The 7032-nt window shown below is 49.9% G+C and overlaps 1 pseudogene; it reads left to right on the forward strand.

Annotated features, from left to right (window-relative positions):
- Positions 1-538: 538 nt before the first annotated feature.
- On the forward strand, positions 539-1630 carry LOC109763174 (BTB/POZ and MATH domain-containing protein 1-like; annotated as a pseudogene).
- Positions 1631-7032: the final 5402 nt, after the last annotated feature.

Genomic DNA, 7032 nt, shown 5'->3' on the forward strand with positions numbered 1-7032 from the left:
TCCAAAGAAAAAGAACAAGAAATTTGTTTCATTTCTTTTCTCATATAGTAGTAAAAAGGTACAAATACCTCGTTATCTTTTGATAAAGAACAACCAGTACTAGTTGTTGTATTGGTAAGGATGATATGTATAAACACAACAAGTGCTAGGTTCAAATCCTACACGTAGCACTTATATTTTTTTAAGCGCTGAAGGAAAAAAAAGGCAGGTAGGAGCGACAGGATCAGAAAGAAAGATCGAAGGGAAAAAAACTGGCGGGAGCGATCGTACGTATCTGTCGCTAACTGCCAGTCGGCAGGAGAATAGCTTTCTCGTTATATAATTCATCACTTCGGTTGCGTGGGTTTGGGAAAATACTCTGGCGATCAAGAAGACCCGAAACTCCGTGGTCACTTCGCCTTCTTCCTCCGCAAAAAAGGAAGAGGAAAGTTGAGTCGGCTTCCTCTCCGGCCGTCCTCAGGACCGCAGATTAGCACGTGGTGGCGCCGGCGCCACAATTCTTTTCCCTTCGGCCGGCAGTCTTCCTGCCTGTCATCGGATGGAGGAATGCAAGACGGTGTTCATCTGTACCGCGGTTGCGGCTCAAGGGACACATGTGTTTGATATCATGGGTTACAGCAAGCACAGGGGCATGGGCAATGACGAAGACAGCCACATACTGTCTGGAATTTTCGCTGTAGGCGGGTACGACTGGGCCATCCGCTTCTATCCCGATGGGCACGGCAGTGCATGCCCTGATCACGTCACAGTTTTTCTCGAGCTTTTGAGCGATAGCGCAAAAGTCCGGGCGTCCTGCGACCTGAGGCTGGTCGACCAGTGCACCGGATTATCGTCTTCAGTGCATAAAACAGGGCCTAGGATTTTCAACTCCGATGATGTCACTAAGTTTGCTCCACAATTTGCTAATTTCAAAAGGCGAAGCGAGATCGAGGAATCCGCATACCTTCGGGATGATCGCCTGACGATCGAATGTATCATCATTGTTTTCAAGAAGCCGCATGTTACCCAAGCCAATTCGCTCCCCAAAATCCCCAAAATCGACATGCCACCATCTGACATGACCGAGAATGTTGGCAGGCTGCTGGAAGAAAGGGAGGGATTTGATGTCCGTTTCATTGTTGGAGGAGAGACCATTGAAGCGCATAGGCTCGTTCTCGCTATGTGGTCGCCTGTTCTTAAGGCGGAGCTCTAGGGGCCAATGAGGGAGGCGAGGCCGGGGCAGTGCATTACCATCAAGGACATGCAACCTGCCGTCTTCAGGGCCCTGCTCCATTTCATCTACACCGATTCTTTGCCTGGCGGTGAGGACCGTGAGGGAGACGATGATACTGAAATGGTCCGGCTTCTACTAGTGGCCGCGGACAGATATGCCATGGAGAGGCTCAAAATGGTTTGCCAAAGCATTCTTTGCGAGGATCTGCATGCGGAAACTGTGTCAACCACATTGGCTTTAGCTGACCAACATAATTGCGTCAAGCTTAAGGATGCTTGCCTTGAATTTATCAAAATATCAGATGACAATGTGATGGATGCCGTGGTGGCAACCCAAGGCTTCAAGGATCTCAATGTGACTTGCCCATCTCTCATAGTGGAAGCATTGGAGAAGAGAAGGAAGTTTCGTAAGGCATGAGCAGCTACATTAGTAGATTTTCAACCAATTTGCCGTAGGAATGATGAGCCTAGTCCCTAGTGTTAGATGAATCTAAGAATGGCTGGGTTAATTTTCAAGTGATACCAATGACGTAAAAGTTGTCCTATATCAACCCACCTTTTTTTGTTTATCGGGTTTGCTAACTATATTTGGAGCGCTTCTCTGCAACCATGTAACACTTGCTCTTTATCTTCTGCAAAAAATTCCTGCCGTGTGCAACCTTTGTTGAGCATTTGATACCCAGATGGTCTACATTAGCGTGCAATGCTATGATGGCTCATCTGTCAGAATGAAAATAAGATTAAACACAACAAAATTCTATTCTCGGAATATAACATTACAGGCAGGAAAGTTTTTGTTTTATTAGCAAACAACCCCGAAGTGCTTGATTTCATTGATATAGCATTGTAAGTTACATATTTTGATCCCCAGAAGTTGGATAGAATGATCTTGTGGTAGATTAGACATGATGTGTAAGAGTGAGCAAACAGGGCCATGGAAAGAATTACAGCACTCAGCTCTTACAGGAATAGCAGGTCTAGGAAGAACTGCCTACGCTAGACTATCAGGAACTGAATTTTTGTCTCTGTAGGTAACCGAAGTGAAGATAATTTGTATCAGACATTTTCTTTGTTTCTAATGTCAAATAGCCCAATTCATTCCCGCGTGGGACTGGTTGGGCCTTTTGCGGGCAATCAAACGCACTCTTGACTTTAATGGACAGACTTGAAGAGCATCTCGCCCTTTCATATTCACATAAGCTCATGCTCCTCAGCTCCATCTTAGAGCATCTATAACTGGATGCACCATATCCGCCGCAAACGCCCGGGCGGCTTGTCCGGTCACTGATCGGTCAAGATTTTGCAACTGAAGTAGACCAAAAAAATCCGGCCCAAACACTTGGGTTGACCGGCACCCACATATCCAACCCATATGTGGGACGGACATGGGACTCTCGGATGCGTCAACCACGTATGACTAACCGCGGGGACCCACGTGGAAACCCATAGGTCCTACGGGCGCCTCGTCCGATTTTTGGTGAGGACGCACTCATGGTGCCACGTGGTGCCGCTCTGGCGCACCACCCAAGGGACCAAGTCCGGCTATTTAAGCCGGAGGGCGGTAGCTGATGAAGCCATGTACCTAGGGTAGGGTCATAGGCCTGACCTAGACACCCTCTCCAAGGGCATCACCCTAAAACCAGAAGCATTCGAAGGGTACCATCATCCACTCGACCAGAGACATTCCACTCGGAAGAATCAATGTCACTCGACCGTCACAGAAACCACTCGACATACAGAAAATCTAAAGTCACTCTACACAGCAAACGGTCGGGCGTTTACTCATAGACTTAATTATCATTTATAACACTTTATTGCAGACGTTACCTGTAACGCTTCCTCTTTATGAACATTGAACCCTGTTTAACGGAGGGGAGCTGGAGTCCTGGCGCACTCTATATAAGCCACCCCCTCCTCTGGGACAAGGGTTCGCACCCCCTGTAACACACACACGCATAATCCAGTCGACCGCCTCCGGGCACCGAGACGTAGGGCTATTACTTCCTCTGCGAAGGGCCTGAACTCGTAAAACTCGTGTGTACAACTTCGCCATAGCTAGGATCTTGCCTCTACATACCTACCCCCCATTCTACTGTCAGCCTTAGATCCACGACAGTTGGCGCCCACCTTGGGGCAGGTGTCTTAGCGACTTGTTGGAGAAGTTGCGATTTTTCCGATTCCCATCATCATGGTTTCCGGCGGAGGATTGGCTGAGGACCGCGAGATCCGTCTCGGCGCGCTCGTGTTCGTCGCCGACGACTCCGCTTGGCTCCAAGAGGCTCCACTCGACGTCGAGGCGCTCCCCGTCCGCGGGGCAACGCACTTTCGTGCGTGCGTCCGCGGCGTCCTTCTTCGGCAGCCGTCGACTCAGTATCGGTCGGCTCCTGTGGCGTCCTCGCTCCCCGCTGTTCGCCGGCGCAAGCGTTCCGGTCGGTCGTGGCTCCAGCGGTGGGTGAGACATGCGGTGGCCCGCCAATCGACCACCCCACAAGTCGCGGCAATCGAGCCCGACGAAACTCTCTACGGCCTGTTCGACTGGCTCCGTCGAGATTGCATCCGAGTGTGACAGCAGTGACCCCGCGGTGGAAGTCCTGATGGTCAACGGACCGCGCAGTCCTCCCGGCTTCCCCCGCGACGACGGTGGCGATGGCGGCGGCGATCCGTCGTGCGTCCACGAGGAGTACCGCCCCGAGCCCCTCTCTTCGCAGCAAAGGGAAGAGCTTCGCCGCCGCAACATGGATGCACTTCACACTCCTATCGTTGGAGAAACCTCCGAGGCCCGGGCCTTGGAGGAGGCGCGCCTGGCCAACTTGGCTGAGCGCACTCGACTGGAGAACCTCCAGCACGCACTCGATGAGCGTGCTCGGCAGCGGATTCCTGAATCCAGTTGACGACAACTTTTTCCGCCTCCCACTCAGGTATACCGAACTCCGATTCAGAATCTCACAGCTGCAGCCCGAATAGCAGAGTCGATTCAGCCTTCCCAGTCAGAAGCTGGTAGAGGTTTGATGCAGATCCGGGCTTTACTCCAGGCAGCGGGAGAGCAGAACACAGCAGTATCTCAGTCGCGGAATAGGATTCATAGCAGATCTGTGATGGCAGACACAGTTCAGTCGGCTCACAGCCCAAGATCGCCTCCGAGGCGTGAGGGACGCGGAGACCGACGAGATCAGTACAGAAACCGTGAGCAGTATGATCACCGACTCGACCATGATGACCATCGTCGAGTGCCCACGCCTCCCCCGAGGAGTGGGTCCTACGTGCCTCGGCAACACGATGACAGACACCCTCACAGTGGCGGACGAAGAATTCCAGTCGACCCCGGAGAGCCGGGCTTTGATGCGAGATCTATTCTCGTTCAAGGTCTGGTTGACAGGAACAGAGCACACAAAGAAGGCCATGACAGGGATTATCCGACTGGCAGCAGAGTGCATGTTTCAGGTCCAGAGTGCTTTAGCAGAGCCATCAGGGCAGCAGTGATTCCTCCCAACTTCAGGTTGGCGACTGGAGTCAGCAAGTTCACCGGTGAGTTCAAGCCTGACACTTGGCTTGAGGACTACTGAGTGGCTATTCAGATCGGTGGTGGCAATGATGAAGTGGCCATGAAGCACCTTCCTCTGATGTTGGAAGGCTCGGCCAGAGCATGGTTGAATCAGTTAGCACCTAGCAGCATGTACAGTTGGGAGGAACTTGCCCGAGTGTTTGTTAGAACCTTTGAAGGTACATGCAAACGGCCAGCAAGGTTAACAGAGTTGCAATCCTGTGTGCAGAAACCGAATGAAACCTTGAGGGATTATATCCAGAGATGGATCACGTTGCACCACACAGTGGAGAATGTGTCAGATCATCAAGCAGTTTGTGCCTTCAAGGAGGGTGTTAAGTATCGAGAATTGAACCTGAAGTTCGGTCGGACTGGAGATATGTCCCTGAGTCGGATGATGGAGATCGCCACCAAGTACGCTAATGGTGAAGAGGAAGACCGACTCTGGAGTGGCAAGCACAAAATAGTCGCCCAAGAAACTGGAGGAGGGAATTCCAATCGGAAACAGAAACGCAAGGCCGAACCAGCGGCTCCTGGTGAAGCCTTAGTTGTGTCTCAAGGAAAGTTCAAGGGGAAGCCCAAAGGTTCGTGGAACCCTAAGAAAGTGAAAGATCAACATGGAAATGATGTGTTGGATTTACCATGCCACATTCACACCAAAAAGATGAAGAGGGTAATCTCATTTACCCTAAACACACCACTCAACAGTGTCGGCTCCTGATCCAGCAGTTCCGAGAGAAACAACCCAAGGAGAAGGAAAAAGAGTCGGACAAGGGTGAGGATAAGGAAGAAGATGATGATGGTTTTCCTAACATCAATTCCACTCTGATGATTTTTGCTGATGTTGAAAGCAAAAGTCGACTGAAAGTTATCAACTGAGAGGTTAACATGGTTGCTCCGGCCACACCAAGTTATTTGAAGTGGTCCCTGACTGCCATCACATTCGACCAGCCTGACCATCCAGCACATATAGCCACCCCTGGGAGGCAAGCGCTGGTGGTTGACCCAGTTGTTGAAGGCACTCGACTGACTAAAGTGCTGATGGATGGTGGTAGTGGCCTGAATATCCTGTATGCTGAGAACTTGAAGGGAATGGGCATTCCGATGTCCAAGCTTAGTGAAAGCAATATGAGTTTCCATGGCGTCATACCTGGCAAGAAGGCCGAATCACTCGGCCAGATTGCCCTTGATGTGGTTTTCGGTGATTCCAAGAATTACCGCAAAGAAAAGTTGACATTTGAAGTAGTGGATTTCCAGAGTGCTTATCATGCTATTCTGGGTAGGCCTGTCTATGCACGTTTCATGGCCCGACCATGTTACGTGTAACTCAAATTGAAAATGCCTGGTCCCCGAGGACTGATCACTATCACTGGCAATCGGCAGAAGGCAGAAGAGTGCTTCCAGAAAGGCTCAAAAATCGCCGATGCACAAATGGCAGCAGTCGAAATGCAAGAATATCGGAAGAATGCAGATCCGAGTGATTTGTTGCGCTCCAAGAAGCCTGCCACTGATTCTGCATTTCAGTCGTCCGGTGAAACCAAGCCGATTCATATTCACCCGACCGATCCTAGTGCTGCTCCTACTCATATTTCAACTTCACTCGACAGCAAATAGGAAGAAGCGCTTGATGACCCACAAGTATAGGGGATCTATCGTAGTCCTTTCGATAAGTAAGAGTGTCGAACCCAACGAGGAGCAGAAGGAAATGATAAGCGGTTTTCAGCAAGGTATTCTCTGCAAGCACTGAAATTATAGGTAACAGATAGTTTTGTGATAGGATAATTTGTAACGAGCAACAAGTAACAAAAGTAAATAAAGTGCAGCAAGGTGGCCCAATCCTTTTTGTAGCAAAGGACAATCCTGGACAAACTCTTATATAAAGAAAAGCGCTCCCGAGGACACATGGGCATTATCGTCAAGCTAGTTTTCATCACATTCATATGATTCGCGTTCGGTACTTTGATAATTTGATATGTGGGTGGACCGGTGCTTGGGTGCTGCCCTTACTTGGACAAGCATCCCACTTATGATTAACCCCTATTGCAAGCATCCGCAACTACAAAAGAAGTATTAAGGTAAACCTAACCATAGCATGAAACATGTGGATCCAAATCAGCCCCTTACGAAGCAACGCATAAACTAGGGTTTAAGCTTCTGTCACTCTAGCAACCCATCATCTACTTATTACTTCCCAATGCCTTCCTCTAGGCCCAAACAATGGTGAAGTGTCATGTAGTCGACGTTCACATAACACCACTAGAGGAGAGACAACATACATC

Source organism: Aegilops tauschii, chromosome 5 (genome assembly GCF_002575655.3).
Source record: "Aegilops tauschii subsp. strangulata cultivar AL8/78 chromosome 5, Aet v6.0, whole genome shotgun sequence".
In the NCBI taxonomy this organism is placed as follows: domain Eukaryota; kingdom Viridiplantae; phylum Streptophyta; class Magnoliopsida; order Poales; family Poaceae; genus Aegilops; species Aegilops tauschii.